The following is a 17,806-nucleotide window of genomic DNA, read 5'->3' as shown; positions in this document are numbered from 1 at the left end:
TCTTAATGACATGCATAAGATCTGGTCATCAAATCTAAGTAGAGACTTCACACTTGAAATCTTCAAAGCCACAGTCGAACCAATTCTACTATATGGCTCAGAAACCTGGACGTTATCAAAGAAGCTTGAGAGGCGGTTGGATGGAACCTACACTCGCCTCCTTATGAGAGCTCAAAATCTCTCGTGGAAGCGCCATCCAACCAAAATGCAAATATATGGGAAACTACCAATGTGTCATCTCTTGTGAAAGGTAGGAGAGTCCAGTTTCCTGGACATTGTTGTAGAGCTGAAAAAGAGGTAATTTCTACTCTTCTCCTCTGGAAGCCATCTGCTCGCAATACCAGAGGGCGCACACTCTCCTACCCTGATGTAATCTCCAGGGATACAGGCATCCAGCAACAAGACCTCCGTAATGCTATGATGGACCGTAAAGTCTGGCGTAGCATGGTAAATTCCACTGTCTCGACCACGGTCGAACAATGATGGTGATGATGATTGACCACCCTTGAAAGTAATAGCACAATGCCGCACACTTGTGAGGAACATGGAGGTACCCTAGGTGTAGCAGCAGAGACTTGCATGAAACTGTTGAAGAAATAATCATTTCAAATTTTGGTACAAGGCCAGCAATTTTTAGGGGGTGGGTGGTAAATCAATTGCATTGTCCCCCCCCCTAGTGTTCAACTGGTACTTATTTCATCCACCCTGAAAGGACAAGAGACAAAGCTAACCCTGACGGACAATTGAAGAAATAATAATGAATTTCTATAACAGGTGTCTTGAGAATGACTTTGAACCTTTAGCATTTAAACAAGCCATATCTTACCAAAATATTCTACCTGCTTTATGTTCAAACTGACCCTGCTTTTTTTTTTATTAGGCTCGGAGGCTGTAATATACCTATTTCTTTACTACCCACAAGGGGCTGAACACAGAGGGGACAAACAAGGACAGACAAACGGATTAAGTCAATTACATCGACCACAATGCATAACTGGTACTTAATTTATCGACCCCGAAAGGGTGAAAGGCAAAGTCGACCTCAGCAGAATTTGAACGTAGAACGTAATGGCAGACGAAATACGGCTACACATTTTGCCCGGCGTGCTAACGTTTCGGCCACCTCGGAGGCTGTAATATACCTCAGAGGAAACATTTTCTGGTGCACATCCTATCAGCCAGAAACAACAACAAATGCATAGGCGCAAGAGTGGCTGTGTGGTAAGTAGCTTGCTAACCAACCACATGGTTCTGGGTTCAGTCCCACTGCATGGCATCATGGGCAAGTGTCTTCTGCTATAGCCCCGGGCCGACCAATGCCTTGTGAGTGGGTTTGGTAGACGGAAACTGAAAGAAGCCTGTCGTATATATATGTATATATATATATATATATATATATATATATATATACTAGCTGAAGGTGACCCGCTCTACGCGCGGGTAAGAGTGTGGTTGTTACCTTCTGTTGCTTCCTTTCAGCACGTAAAAAGCACCATCCGAACGTGGCCGATTGCAGCGCCGCCTTGACTGGCTTCTGTGCTGGTGGCACGTAAAAAGCACCAACCGATCGTGGCCGTTGCCAGCCCCCCTGGCACCTGTGCCGGCGGTACAAAAAAAGCACCCACTACGCTCACAGAGTGGTTGGCGTTAGGAAGGGCATTCACCTGTAGAAACACTGCCAGATCAGACTGGAGCCTGGTGCAGCCTCCTGGCTTCCCAGACCCCGGTCAAACTGTCCAACCCGTGCTAGCACGGAAAACGGAGGTTAAACGATGATGATGATGATGATGATTCTCCCTCTTTGTTTCTCTCTCACTTTCCCCATTCTCTTACTCTTCCTTTCTCTCGGACTCTCCCTCGCTTTCTCTTACTCGCTATCTTTATCTATCTCTCTCCCATTTATAAACAACAAAAGATCTTGAGTAAGTTGAGAAATAAAATATTTAGAAAGATCAATCATAAATATCAGGCAGTAACAATGGAAAGGTCTGCTTCAAGGCAGACAGCAAAACACTAACATTTAAAAGGGACAGACGGACTTGCAAGCTGAATAAAAATAAGATATTGGAAACCAAAGTTTGAAGGGATAGAATCTGAGGGTAGTAGAGTCAGCATGGCTGGCATTTCTTAACGACAGACAGCAACGTTTTGACAGTTTAACGGCTGGCGTAAAATCATGGATGGCAACACATTGACGATTAAAAGGCTGGCGCAAATTTTTTAGCTTGATGTAACAGTGAATTGCTAAACACCCGCTCCTTTAAATTTTAATCCCCTTCCAGCCCCATTTAGACCCCTTTTCACATTTTGGTTAATATAACGCGATTTCATTCGGGTGTACTGGGGCCACATTTTATAAGATGAGGAATTTTGTCCTAGAGGTCACGCCTTTCATTTGAGGAAAAAAAATAGTTGTCATGCAAACTTGCCAGCACTTTTAACATAGGTGTGCATCTATGTATGTGTGTGTGTGTATGTATGTGTATGTATGTGTGTGTATGTATGTGTGTGTATGTATGTGTGTGTGTATGTATGTATTTCCATTGAGTCAACCTCATTATTTTCTACATAGCAGACCGTTACATAAACAGGCAAAGGTACATACATACACACTCACACATACACACACACATACATACACATACATAGATACATACATAGATACATACACACACACACATACATGCATACATACATATACACACATACATGCATATGCACGCACGCACTACAAAAACCGAGTAAAAAATTTCAGCTATCTATCTCTTTCACACAGACAGATACATCAAAGAAGGCCGTTTGTATGAAATAGAGTGAGTATTGTGTGTTGGTGGTGGTGGTGGTGGCGATGATAATTATCATTAGGAAAAAGAGTGAGTGAGTGAGGAAGACATATACATAATTTGTAGCGATGATAATTCTCCCTATGAATGCAGACAGATACATCAAAGAAAGCCGTCTGACGAACTTATAATGCACACATTATATATATATATGTGTGTATATATATGTGTGTGTGTGTGCACGCATTATATATACAAATGTATACAAATAAGATTTATATCTGTATAAATTAAAATAGAGATAAAACCACTAATAGGCAAATCAAACAGTGAAAAACCAAAAACAAAAACATTAAAAAAACTATATAATATATAAAATATATAAAATGATTCTCATGATTGTGTGTTGTTGGTAGCGATGATAATTCTCCCTATGAATGCAAACAGATACATCAAAGAAAGCCGCCTGACGAACTTATAAAGGGAAAGTGAAAGGGAGTTGAGGGGAATACATTAAATAACTGGAGTGGACTTCTCAAAGTTATAGATGGAGGGGAGTAAGAGAGGGAAAGGAGGAAATAGCGTGAGTGAGGAAGATGGCCCCTAGCAACCACACCTTTCAAGCTAGGGATTTCTAAGGTAGCCCACGAGCATCGTCACCTCATTCTACATGTCCCTGTAAATTTTGGAGCGAATCGGACGGGGTGTAATGGCATTGAAAGCGATCCAAGCGGTAAAAACGCATTTCAGTTTTATATAGATATATATATATATATATATATATATATATATTATATATATATATATATTATATATATATATATATATATATATATATGTATGTGTGTGTGTTTGTGTGTCTGTGTTTGTCCCCCTAGCATTGCTTGACAACTGATGCTGGTGTGTTTACATCCCCATCACTTAGCGGTTCTGCAAAAGAGACCAATAGAATAAGTACTGGGCTTACAAAGAATAAGTCCCGGGGTCGATTTGCTCGACTAAAGGCGGTGCTCCAGCATGGCCGCAGTCAAATGACTGAAACAAGTAAAAGAGTAAAGAGTATAATCACAAGATATTTTTTTTCCTTCTAACATGATAACCTAATTGTTTCCTTATCAACACCTGAATAGAAGTGATAAAGTTCAATCTAAACTATAAGCGATTAATAATAGAAGAAAGTACAGTACTATTCCCAATGTAAAGATGGTAAATGATCAGGGAAAATCAACATCAAGGCAGGATCAACCAATTTTGATCGTTCACTGCACTCTTGATCTCATTATCAATAAACTGTCCTAGCTTTCATTTACAAACATTGATACTTTGAGAGGTTTTGATATATATTTCTTTACTACCCACAAGGGGCTAAACAAGGACAGACAAACGGATTAAGTAGATTATATTGACCCCAGTGCGTAACTGGTACTTAATTTATTGACCCCGAAAGGATGAAAGGCAAAGTCGACCTCGGCAGAATTTGAACTCAGAACGTAATAAGGGGCTAAACACAGAGAGGACAAACAAGGGCAGACAAATGTATTAAGTCGATTATATCGACCCCAGTGCGTAACTGGTACTTAATTTATTGACTCTGAAAGGATGAAAGGCAAAGTCGACCTCGGCGGAATTTGAACTCAGAACGTAGCGACAGACGAAATACGGCTGTGCATTTCGCCTGGCGTGCTAACGTTTCTGCCAGCTCGCCGCCTTGGAGAGGTTTTGATATAATCAGACAAACCATTGTACATTGAATATGCTGCAAAATCATCCAACATGTACTCTGATGTAATTAGACCAGTGGTTCCCAATGTTTTTGCACTCACGACGCCTTACCCAAAAGCTTGAAACCCACGTGACCCCTACTATCAGTAGCTTAATTTACATTTTATGAAATTAATATTATCCCAAGCCACTTCTAGCAAGGCTTTGTGACCCCATCCCTGCCAAGGCTTTATGACCCTCCAGGGGGTTGGGAACCACCTGTTGGGAACCCCTGTATTAGGTCAATGGTTCTCGACTGGGGTCCATATGGCCCCTGAGGTTCCATATGAGATTTTGGGGGTCCACGCAACAAAATAGTAAATTGGGGATCCATGATAGTATTTCAAGGGCTCCTGAAAAAATTTTGCTTTTGATGTATGTGCTGCAAGCAACAGCTGGGTTTCTTTCTCTAACATTTTATATGCTCAACTTACACAAGTTAATGTGTGGAAAACAAAATAGGAATTTTGAAAGAAGTTCGTATAAAATTAGTTTTTAAACATTGAATAACTGTGGGGGTCCACCAGAATAAAATAGTAATCAAAGGGGTCCGTAGATAAAAAAAATGGTCGAGAACCCCTGATTTAAACTAACCCTATCTCATACGATATCATTCTAAGAAAAATTAACAGTTACCCCATCAAAATCTTATAGTGACATGGTAATGCATGATTAATTCAAAACAATGTGAATTAAAAAGCATTTCTTTTGACAGAATGTGAATGCTAAAAGAGTTAAACCATTTCTGGTAGTAAAAGTTAGGTGAAGTTACCTTCTCAAGTTATGCCAACTCATAAGGGCCAGTTTCCTGGTTTCCATGGCATACTACACATATGTAGAGTACACCAGAACATTCTACACTGCATACACTTACAGCACACAGATCTACTCTCAGCTGTGCAGAGAAAAACACACAATAATGAAGATGATGTTGATGATGATGAAATAATAATAATGATAATAGTTTCAAATCTTGCCACAAGGGCAGCAATTTTGGGGGAGGCGATGAGTCGATTACATCAACCCCAGTATGTAACTGGTACTTAAATAATCAACCCCGAAAAGATGAAAGACAACGTCAACCTTGGCGGAATTTGAACTCGGAACGTAGCAACGGGTGAAATACTGCTAATAATAATCCTTTCTACTGGAGGCACAAGGGCTCAAATTTGTGGGGAGGGGACTAGTCAATAACACTGACCCCAGTGTTTCACTGGTACTTAATTCATTGATCCTGAAAGAATGAAAGGGAAAAAAATCGACCTCGGCGGAATTTGAACTCAGAACGTAGAGACAGACAAAATACCTATTTTTTTACTACCCACAGGGGGTTAAACACAGAGAGGACAAACAAGGACAAACAAATGGATTAAGTCGATTATATTGACCCCAGTGCGTAACTGGTACTTATTTAATCGACCCCGAAAGGATGAAAGGCAAAGTCGACCTCAACAGAATTTGAACTCAGAACGCAGCGGCAGACAAAATACCGCTAATCATTTCGTCCAGAACGTTAATGATTCTGCCAGCTTACCACCTTGATAATAACAACAACCATCCATCACTTATAATAATAATAATAATAATAATAATAAACATCCATCACTTATAGTAATAAAAATAATAGTAATAATAATAATAAACATCCATCACTTATAATATAATAATAATAATAGTAATAATAATAGTAATATTTCATTTCATTTCATTTGGGTTTGAGTCCATGCTCAGGCCAAGTCGAAGACTCCACCCTCAGAGTCTGGTGTGGTTGCCAGGTTGTATTCTCTGCTTAAATTTGACATGTGTAGGAGCGAGTTTGAGTCAGTTTGTGCTCGTTGTGTATATCCTGGGAGATGGGGTTCATCTCTAATGGTGCTTAAGTATCTATCCAGTTGCAATTTGAATGATTCCACACTGCATCCTGATAGATTTCTGACATGTACCGGAATGGAGTTGAACAGTTGTGCTCCTCGAACCAACAGACTTGATTCTCGCAGGGTTTTTGCTGCCTGGCCAGCCTTTTTGTTGATTGGTGGCAGCTGGCAGCGTCTTCCGTGGCGCAGTGAGTGGTAGGTTTTGATACCAAAGTTTGGCACCTTCTGCTCTATCATTTTCCAAATGTATATAATTCGGTATCGCTCAAATCTTCTTTCTATTGAGTACATCCTCAAGGTTTTGAGTCTTTGCCAATAGTCCAGGTCCCTCGTTTCTGAGAAGTATGAGGTAAAATTTCTTTGGAGCGATTCTATCTTAGATAGTTGGCCCTTTGTTGTTGGTGACCACAACTGAGAACAGTAGTCAATCCTCGGAAGTATCATACTGTTCCAGAGGGTTTTCATTGTTGAGGTATCTCTTGATTTGAAGGTGCGCAAGATCCACCCGCTGTACTTTCTTGCAGTAAGACAGACTGAGTCAAGGTGTTCTCTGAATTTTAGGTTGGTTCCCATGTGGATGCCTAAATCTTTCACATACTGTTTTTCCATTATTTGTTGTCCTGATGGGTTTCTGTAGTTTGTTGTATTTTTCAGATCTTGATCTGTTCCGTAGCGAATTAGTTCAAACTTCTTATCATTGAACAACATGTTGTTTGTTTCCTGCCATTTATATATGGTGGTCAGGTCCTTTTGTAAGGCCTCTGTATCCACCTCGTCTTTGATTTGTCTCATGACCCTGGTGTCATCAGCAAAGGATGAGACGTTGCTGGTTGTATCTTCATCTATGTCAGAGATGAGGATGAGAAACAGGATTGGGCCGAGTACTGTACCCTGAGGAACACTGCTGGTCACAGGTGATGGTGTTGAATGGGTTCCATTCACAGTGACTGTTTGAGTTCTATTTGTAAGGAACTCGTTTATCCATGTACCAACTTTTCCTCCTACTCCTAGCTTTCGAAGTTTGTGACCCAGGATGCCATGATCTACCTTGTCAAATGCCTTGGCAAAGTCGAGGTAGATAACATCTGTGTTGTATCCATTCTCTAGATTTTCTAGGATTTGGTCATGGTGTGCCAGTAGTTGGGAAAGGCATGATCTACCTAACCTGAATCCATGCTGGTTGCAATTCATCAGATTGTTGGATTCCAGGAACTCAACCAGTTTTCCACGAACTATTCTTTCGAAGACCTTGATAATGTGTGATGTCAGTGAGATTGGTCGGTAGTTCTTTGGTTTTGATTTGCTATCCCCTTTATGTATTGGAGTTATGTGTGCTTCTTTATATGTATTTGGTATTTTGCCATTCTCCATAGATTCCCTCCATATCATGTAAAGGGGTTTCGACAATTGTGCCTTGCAGTTTTTAAGTATCATGGCATTGAAACCGTCAGGCCCCGCAGCCGAGTGCATGGAGAGCTTGTCTATTGCTCTTGCTATGTCTTCTGGGTTGAAATCAATGTCGGATAGGGTAGGTTTAGTATGGTCGATATCCTTGAAGAATTTTCCTGGGTCATGGATCTTCATGGTTTTAGATGGCTCACTGAAGACACTTTCATACTGTTGACCCAACATTTCTGCCATTTCAATAGGGTTATTCACTACATCCCCATTTTGTCTCTGGAGAGGTCCTATTGTTGACTTGGTGTTCGAGTATTTCTTTGCAAAACTGTAGAAACATTTTGGATTTTTCTTGATGTTTTCTATGGCTTTCTTTTCTGCATTGTTACGTTCTTCATCATAGTGTTGTTTTAGATTGTCTTCTAATCTGTATATTTGGTCAAGGACTTTCTGTAATTCATGTTTTGATGTCAGCTTAGATGTTTTGTTTCTTAGTCTTGACCTTTTGCGCATCAGGATCTTTCGCTCCCGTGGTACAGGTTTTTTTGTGGACTTGGTTTTCTTTAGAGGAACATTTTTTTCACATATTTCTTCGATCTTGTTTAAGAATTTCTTGTGTTTATCTGGCCCAGTAAGGTAGAGATCCCAGTCAATGATTTGTAACTGGTTGTTAATAGTTTCCCAATTTGCCTGGTGATAATCATACCTGCATAGCTTTGGCATGTCCTTTTGTTTAAGAGTTGTGGCATTGGGCTCATTACCAATGTGTAAATGCATTTCAATAATATTGTGGTCTGAAAGGATTGTGGGGTTGAGTGAAGGTCAAATAGCGTGTCCTCGTTGTTGGTGAAAACCAAGTCGATCGTATTATTATTTCTTGTTGCTTCTGTCATCATTTGTTTGAGGTATAATTTCTCTGTGACTTCCAACAGTTTGGCTGCCTGTATTTGTTCAGCTTTTGTCCCCAGTTTTAGTATGTGTCCATGTGGCCAGATGATGTTAGGGAAGTTGAAGTCACCAAGGAGGATAATGTCTGGCATTGGACTTGCCATGTTTCCCAGAATTTGTTGGAGCTTCGTCAGTGGCTCAGTGAAGGATAATGTTGGGCTGTTTGGCGGTCTGTACATTATTGTTACAACTGTATTAAGTTGGATGATTTTTATGCACAGCAGGTTGCAGTAGGCATTTGATTCATTGACAAGTTCTATGCATGCATAGGTATCATGGATATACATGATAACGCCCCCATGGGATCTGCCTTGTCTATCACATCTGAAGATGTTGAATCTATTGATTGTGATTTCGCTGTTGCGGATGTTTTCGTTGAGATGACTTTCAGTAATTCCAATTATTTTGGAGTTGTTTTCTGTTGCTAATTCTTCCAAGAAAGGGACTTTACACTGTTTTGTTTTCGGATAAAGACCCTGGATATTTGCTGTTATTATGCTTGTTGTACCGGATACATCTGCCCTATTGTTGGCAAGACTGTTGTAGTTGCTGGGACTGTGCTGACTGGATATTCGGTCTGCTGGGCTGTCTGTATTTGTTGTACGTGCCCTGTAAGTCCAGGTGTCAGCCTTTGTATCAATGTTGCCTGGTTTTGCTGAGTCGTCTGTATGGAGTACAGCTGTTGTTGTAGTTGGTAGATTATGCCTAAAAAACTGCTTTCATTCATTACTATATCGAATTTCTGCGAGTTTGGGTTTGTTACAGCTGATGTATGCAATTGAGTAGCATGATTTTCATTCGCTGTTGAGCCATGACCTGGGTTCCGCATTTTTGGGAAATGGTTTTCATACCCTGCTGAGCCATGACCTGGTTTCCGCATTTTTGGAAATGGTTTTCATACCCTGCTGAGCTTGGTCCTGGTGGTGTGGGTTCAGTAGTTTTTATGCGAATTGTACCCTTCCGGTGCATAAATTTGCAATTCTCACCAAAACATTCTTTTTTTCTCAGCGAATTGCGGCACATCTTTGGGTGAAGGAGTTCACATTCTCGGCCATTTTGGCATCCTTTTTTACGATCAGTACCGAAGTTGATATATGGTCTGCATGGTTTGGGGTGACTGTACATGCACCCTGTACCTGAAAGACCATGTTTGCACTTGTTGCGCCTGTAATGGATACATACTGGCCTTCCTTCATTTGAGCGTTTGCTCTGGATCTGTTTCTTTTCGTGGGAAGTTTGGTCTTTTTCTGCAAGATCTCCTGTTTCTTGTTTTGTAGGTGTTTGCATGTCATTGTCTTCATTCTTGTCATTTACAAGAGGCACTTGGATGGCCTGTGTGTGGCAGGATTTATTTGCCATGTCAGTTTCGCCAATCAATGTCTGTTTAGAACGGCCTGTCTGTGGTAGGGTCCTAGGTTCATTCGTTATTGTGGCCCTTGGTGAACAATAACTGCATAGCCAGTGTAGGCCTAGAATATCTGGAATGATGTGGTTATTTATCTTTTTTAAGTAGCACGCTTCGTGTATTCCTTGTCCACAGATGAAGCATGCCAAAGCTGGTTTTTGGCCAAAAGTAATGCAGTACTGTTTGTCACACATTTTGCAAGTCTCCGGGAGGAAGTTTTCAATCCTTGCTATAATCCAGTTGGTGAGGTTTGGTTTTGTGAGCTCAACTTGGACACCATCATTCAAGAAAGCTGCTGCTTTCTTTAACATCGTAAACTTACAGTTGGTGAAAATATTTTTGTATATTGCTCCACTTTCCTGTTTGATATCATATTTCGACAAGACACTTTTTATATCTTGATTTTGTGTTGATGAGATGATTTTCAATATGATGTCTGTGGCCAGGCAAGTGTTGCTCTCTGAGCTGGCAGTCCGTGGATTTCCGTTACCCGTCATCGTTTATGTGGGCGGTGGATTGTGAATAGCTTGAGATTTAGAATTGTTTGACTTGAATGGAGAGGGGGAAGGAGCAGTGGTTGATTTTGTACACTGGCTGAGATAGTAGTAGTAGTAGCAATGGTACTTGAGTTGTTAGTGGAGCTATGGTGGTGGGATATGGAGAAAGTAAGAGTGGTTGGGATGGGTCACTGGCGAGGTAGAATGGAATGTTTGGCTTTGGCCACTAGGAGTAGTAGCAGGAGGAGGGGGAGAGAAGATGAAGAAGGGGAAGTAGCAGTAGAAGATGGAAACAATGATGATGATGATAATGACGGGTCTATTAGTTCTTTTAGCTGCTGATGTGAATGTTGTAGTTGTATCCACTTCAATATATGACCAGTTGCAATATTTAAAGATGTGTTTTTTTTTGTTACTGTTGCTGTTGTTGTGAACTATTTATTGTTTTTCAGTGTCTTCGATTCATTCGTTGTTGATCACTTAACCAAGTTGTTTGTGCAACAAAAAAATATAGATAATAACATTAAATGGGCTGTGGTGAGTAAAAAATTTCGGGCTAGTTTATCCACGTGGTTACAGGTTTCTCACAGTGAGATATGAAGCAGGGTTATTAAAGAGATGGCCAACTCTTTTAGCAATGAAATTGAAGTTTGAGGCATGTATGTTATCGGTTTGAAAGAGAATGAACCATGAGTTAATGAAAGTTTCCACTTCAATGTACGACCAGTTGCGATATTTAAAGATGTGTATTTTTTTTGTTACTGTTGTTGTGAGCTACCTATTGTTTTTCAGTGTCTTCGATTCGTTGTTGGTCACTTAACCAAGTTGTTTGTGCAACAAGAAATATAGATAATAACAGTAAATATAGGTAATAAATATAGGTAATGGCAAATAAGGATAGAAATATTCAAAATATCAACTTCTGTGGTGTATTGAACAGTAGGAGACAGTAGTACTGGTATATGTTATAGTTCTGAGATAATGTAAACTATTGTGTGTTTGTTAATAGGAATATTGTGTACTTACGAATAATTATTATTATCGTTACAGTATTATATCTTTCATAATACGTGCTCACGATACAAAAACGTAGCTTTCACTGGAATTAAGGCTTTGTCGTTTTTGAGAAGGAAGAATTTTCAGTTGAGTTTTCAGTTGAAAATTGTAAAGTTGGGTTCATATGTATTCTGTTCCAACAGCCACTTACTGGTCAGAGCGAGCTAATAATAATAATAATAATAACAACAACAACAACAACAACTACAGAGATTCGATTGATTATTGGGAAACACTGGTCGTGAATTAATAATAGAAAGAAGGACTCTTCACAATGATTCAAAACCAAAATGGAACTCGGAATATTATAATAAGATCCATTTAGTGTTTGAGGCCTGTGTATCAATGTACTGAATCACCCAGCTAATTGCACCAGGAATTGATTAAAAAACGAGTAAATAAATAAGTAAAGCAATTATGAAGGCCTACTTAATTAGATTCACTTGGTATACTATTTGAAAGGTGAACAAAAGACCTGGCCATTGAAATTTCTCTCTTAGAGTCTCAAAAGCCAAGATTTCCCATCGTACTGTTATGCAGATCACGTTAATTAGAAGCTTACAGCTATTTATTTCAGTCTCGCTGTATAATTTTATAATTGTAAAGTTAATCTCAATATTGTGTACACCATTTAGCAATGTGAAGACGTAAGCAGCAAGACCTTAAAACCACAAGCTTAAATTACCTGATGGTTGCCTAAGCCGAATGCCTTAGACCAGGGGGTCGTCGATCCTATTTTAACTTCCTGGTGCCACTTAATCATCATCAATCATATCAATCATTATCAATCATCATCAATCATATCAATCATCATCATTTTAATGTCCAGTTTCCCATGCTTGTATGGGTCGGATGGAGTACTAAACGTAAAGACTCCCTTCAGTCATTAATGATTATGGGATTGCACCTGGGCACGAATCTGGACAAGGTTGTTTACGGAAGACCAGCAGTCACCCATGCATACCAGCCTCCAACTGGTTTCGTGGGTCCTGGGGCTCATGAAAGACCCAAGTCAAAGTCAGACAACATAGCTTCTGGCTTAGCCTTTTCAGGTACAGTCCCAGGAATTTTTTCAAAGTGAGGGTACACATTCAGAAGGGAATGCAATTCCAAGAGAAAAGAGCCTAATAACAGTATTTAGAAGGTTGCACTTCTTTCCTTGAGGGGCAGCAGGTGCCCCTCATCCCCACCCCCTTGGGTCCTCCCCTGCCTTTAGCATTCAGTTTACTTTATGAAATAAACTTATTTATTTACAAGGTATTGAATTAATCATGAATTCAAATGAAGTGATTGCTTACTTGGCACAAGGCTGGCCCATTGAACTATTCGCCCCCCTGGATGCCAGTTTTCCATCTACTGAATTCATTCACAAGACTTTAGTCAGCCTGGTGTTATAGTAAAAGACATTCACTCAAGGTTTCACACAGTGGGACTGAACCCCAAATCCTTGTGGTTGGGAAGCAAACTTTATAACCATGCAACCATGCATGCACCTAAGGTTTCACTAATTGCTTTCAGGGCCTAAGTAACTACAAGCAGGCATGCACACATTTCTTGAGCTCTCCATCTTTGATCTAGCAGGACATTACAGAAGTGATGGTTTTGAAGGAGACATGGCTACACCAGAAACTAAGTGGTTACTGGTACAGCTCTTTCCTGTGCTGGTGGAATGTAAAAAGCCCCTTCTTTCGTGCATTGGGCCTCACGGAGGCAATGACAAATGACTGAGATATCTAGCAATATGCTGTGGTTGAGAAGACCCATCAAGCCAAGAGAAATCGTAGTCATGGCAGATACTGGTGCCAGTGGCACGTAAAAACACCCATTACATTCTCGGAGTGGTTGGCATTAAAAAGGGCATCCAGTCATAAAAACCATGCTAAATCGGACTGGAGTCTGGTGCAGCCCCACAGCTTACCAACCCTGGTCAAACTGTCCAACCCATGCCAGCATGGACAATGAACACTGAATGACAATAATGAGGATGATGATGATGATGAAAGTCCTTGCTCAAGGACACAATGTATGCTGCTCAGACCAGGAACTGACCACACAAACTCATAAACAGGAGCCATACATATCCATCCCTAGACCACATGTGTTAAACAGTTTAAATTTAACGAGCTAGGAGTTAATGGTACGAACTGAAATGGCCAGAGTCGAAGGTTAATGAGAACAAAAGTTGACAGGTTTGAGATAGCAATTAGTTAATTAGTTAAGTTAGTAATTTAGTTGTTCTGAGAGTAAGTTGGCTTGACAATGAACTAAAGGTGAACCAATAATATTTATTTTTATCAATTTAACATTTTGTTTTTATTAATTTTTTTCCTTTCTATTATTTTGTATACAGGTGCTTTTTTTCTTAATTTCATTAAATATCTATGAATTTTAACATCTTTACAGTATGGCAGTTGATAAGATGGGTAAAAGAGCATGGCTAAATGGTTAAGATATTTGGCTCATGATTACAAGGTCATTATTATCATTAGATGCAGTACCAGGCAGTGGCTCTCATGGCTTCTGATCTTAACTGATTGGAAATGTTATCATGTACATTGTTTTGTCTCGGTATAAAAGATGGTCTACAGCAAATATTCTGCTCAATACCACAGATTTGCTTGTCAGTTGTTGGACCTTAACCAGTTGAGCATGTCCCTTTGTGGCTGACGATATGTGCATCTCTGATCATGAGCAGGAGTAGTGGGGGAGCATCATAGCTGTGTGTTGAAAATAATTCTTAGAGGTTTGGATAATTCACCTTTGGAAACATGGGTGCTTTGTTCAACATCCTTAAACAATCTTTATTCAGGGACCTTTTGAGCGGGATGGGTTACTCGACCAGAAGAAAATTCTAACTGGGCCCCACCTGCAAGGTCATGCGCTGTTTGTCTTGATATGAGATCGCCATGTCGCGCACATATGGTTGTGATGCATGTGCCTGGTGTACGCTTATCAGCCGGGTAGTCATGATGGGTATATTAGGCGTCGTATATTTTACCCCAGTGTCACTTTGATGGCAGACACTGCTCTCTCACTTAATAATAATGATAATAATAATAATGATAATAATAATAATAACAATGATAATGATGATAACAATGATAATGATGATGATAATAATAATGATAATGATGATGATAATAATAATAATGATAATAATAATAATAATAATGATAATAATAATAATAATAATAATGATGATAATAATAATAATAATAATGATGATGATGATAATAATGATAATAATAATAATGATGATGATAATAATAATAATGATGATGATAATAATAATAATGATGATGATGATAATAATGATAATAATAATGATGATGATGATGATAATAATAATGATGATGATGATGATAATAATAATGATGATGATAATAATGATAATAATAATGATGATGATGATGATAATAATAACGATGATGATAATAATAATAATGATAATAATGATAATAATAATAATGATAATAATAATAATAATAATGATAATAATAATAATAATAACAACAATAATAATCCTTCCTACTAATGACACAAGGCCTGAAATTTTAGTCGATTACATCAACCCCAGTGCTTCAAAGGTACTTAATTTATCGACCCAGAAAGGATGAAAGGCAAAGTCGACCTCAGCAGCATTTGAACTCGGAATGTAAAGATGGACAAACTGCTACTAAACATTTTGCCCAGCGTGATAACAATTCTGTCAGCTCACCACCTTAATAATAGCAGCAACAACAACAACAAAACCTGTTATTATATTGTTATATTACATTGTTGATACTATATTTTATCGTCCTCATTGTCGTTTCTAGCTGAAAACAGTAACACCTGTTCACAGCTGGAATAATGTTAAATATCATTGCTAGAAACTAGGAGACTGTGTCAACTCTAGTGGCATGTTACAAGTGATTAAGGCCGCCGGATAAATTAATGAACAGACCAACAACTTGGCTAATTGAGAAATCTGGAAGTTATCAAAACAGCTTGCCAATTACATGAATTATACATTTGAAGCTTGCTCTAACTGCATTCAATCAACATTTAGTAGTTACTAGATACAGCATCATTATATTCTTTTCTACTCTAGGCACAAGGCACACATGTATATATATATAGGCACAAATTTATGGGGGGGGGGCAGTCAATTAGATTGACCCCAGTACGCAACTGGTACTTGATTTATCAACCCCCGAAAGAAAGATAGGCAAAGTCAACCACGGGGGAATTTGAACTCAGAATGTAAAGACAGATGAAATACTATTTCTTTACTACCCACAAGGGGCTAAACGCAGAGAAGACAAACAAGGACAGACAAACGGATTAAGTCGATTATATCGACCCCAGTGCATAACTGGTACTTATTTAATCAACCCCAAAAGGATGAAAGTCAAAGTCAACCACGGCGGAATTTCAACTCAGAACGTAGTGGCAGACGAAATACCTATTTCTTTACTACCCACAAGGGGCTAAACACAGAGAAGACAAACAAGGACAGATAAACGGATTAAGTCAATTATATCGACCCCAGTGCATAACTGGTACTTATTTAATCAACCCCAAAAGGATGAAAAGTAAAGTCGACCTTGGCGGAATTTGAACTCAGAACGTAGCGGCAGACGAAATACCGCTAAGCATTTCACCCAGTGTGCTAACATTTCTGCCAGCTTACCGCATTACAGCATTATCATATTGTCAATGCAGGTATGACAGAATGGTTGAGAAGTTTGCTTTGTAATCGTGAAGGCCTTGGGTTCAATCCCACTGCTTGGTGTCTTGACTAATTATCTCTACATAGCCTCAATTTGAGATTAGGCACATGGCTCAGTGGTTAGGATATTCAGCTCATGATCGTAAGGTTGCGTGTTCAATTCCCAGTGTTACATTGTCTCCTTGAGCAAGACACTTTATTTCACTTTGTTACTCCAGTCCAGACACACAAACACACACACACACATATATATATATACATATATATGACGGGCTTCTTTCGGTTTCCATCTACCAAATGCACTCAGAAGGCTTTGGTCAGCCTGAAGCTATAGTAGAAGACACCTGCCCAAGGTGCCACGCAGTGGGACTGAACTCGGAACCATGTGGTTGGTAAGCAAGCTACTTACCACACAGCCACTCCTACACCTATGATTACATAGTCCGAAGTCTTTTCCTAAGGTTGAAAGAAGCAATTTGAGGGAGTTTAGCTGTTGTGTCTAGTAGGTTTGATGATCATGCAGAGGCTCCTGCAGTTATTTTTGTTGCTTAAACCCTTGCCAACTTTCATAGATCAAGAACTTCCAACCATGCCTATCCTGTTCGTATCTTTTTGACAATATTGTATCTCAGACTATAATATGTAATGTGTCTTTTCTAAAAAAAAAAATCCAACAAACTGATAAGATGTGATTTGAGGGAAGATTTTAGCTGTTAGTTCTAGCATGTTGCATGACCGCGTAGAAGGTCACCCAATTGCAATCTGTGGCATACATAAAACATTTTCTTCTGACATTTAAATAAGGGTTTTTTCTTTGTTAAAATATAAAAAATACTTCGTAGTATATTGTGGAAGACAGGCATTACAGGAAATGCTATATTAGAAATGTGACTTTTCCTCAGACTCTGTGGTGACTGCAGCACGTGTAACAGGAACGAGACCAATTCTATGTTGATTCGGCTGTTAGACAAATTACTTAACTCTTTGCTAGCCACTGGTATCCATCCGCGGGTGATTATTTGATGAATCCATTGAGATGATACAACTCTTTCCCCTGATGACCTCCCTTAGAAAGAGATACAGGCATCTAAATAGATTATCTATCAGATTATCATATGGTCTTTGCATGGCGTTGCCCCAGCATGGCCACAGGCGAATGAATGAAACAAGTAAAAGAAAATAGAAGATCCACTTTATGCTTTAAGCTGTTCAATCTTCAATCATCATCTGATCACATCATTCTAGTACCTGGATCTAGTACATGTTGTGGATAAGACCATTACTTATATTCAGTTTAGGGCCCTAGTTCAAATCCAGCCTGGCACCATGTGTGTGTGGAGTGTGTGTGTGTGCATCTCCAAAGTTGTGAA

The 17,806-nt window shown here is 39.3% G+C and overlaps 1 protein-coding gene and 1 long non-coding RNA gene across 2 annotated transcripts in view; both read right to left on the bottom strand.

The window, feature by feature from the left end:
- LOC115223174 (long-chain fatty acid transport protein 4) overlaps positions 1 to 17,806 on the bottom strand; it is a 78,730-nt gene that overhangs the window by 35,577 nt on the left and 25,347 nt on the right. The gene's annotated exons all lie outside the window — the stretch shown is intronic.
- On the bottom strand, positions 4,611 to 15,823 carry LOC118767557. The gene is made up of 3 exons (XR_005003479.1): positions 15,811 to 15,823; positions 9,894 to 9,900; positions 4,611 to 4,742 (listed from the first exon to the last, which is right to left on the bottom strand). It is a non-coding gene; the product is annotated as an uncharacterized LOC118767557 (long non-coding RNA).

Source organism: Octopus sinensis, linkage group LG22, assembly GCF_006345805.1.
Source record: "Octopus sinensis linkage group LG22, ASM634580v1, whole genome shotgun sequence".
Lineage (NCBI taxonomy): Eukaryota > Metazoa > Mollusca > Cephalopoda > Octopoda > Octopodidae > Octopus > Octopus sinensis.
Note: the sequence above shows the minus strand (reverse complement) of the source record. Positions and strands in the feature narration are given on the sequence as shown.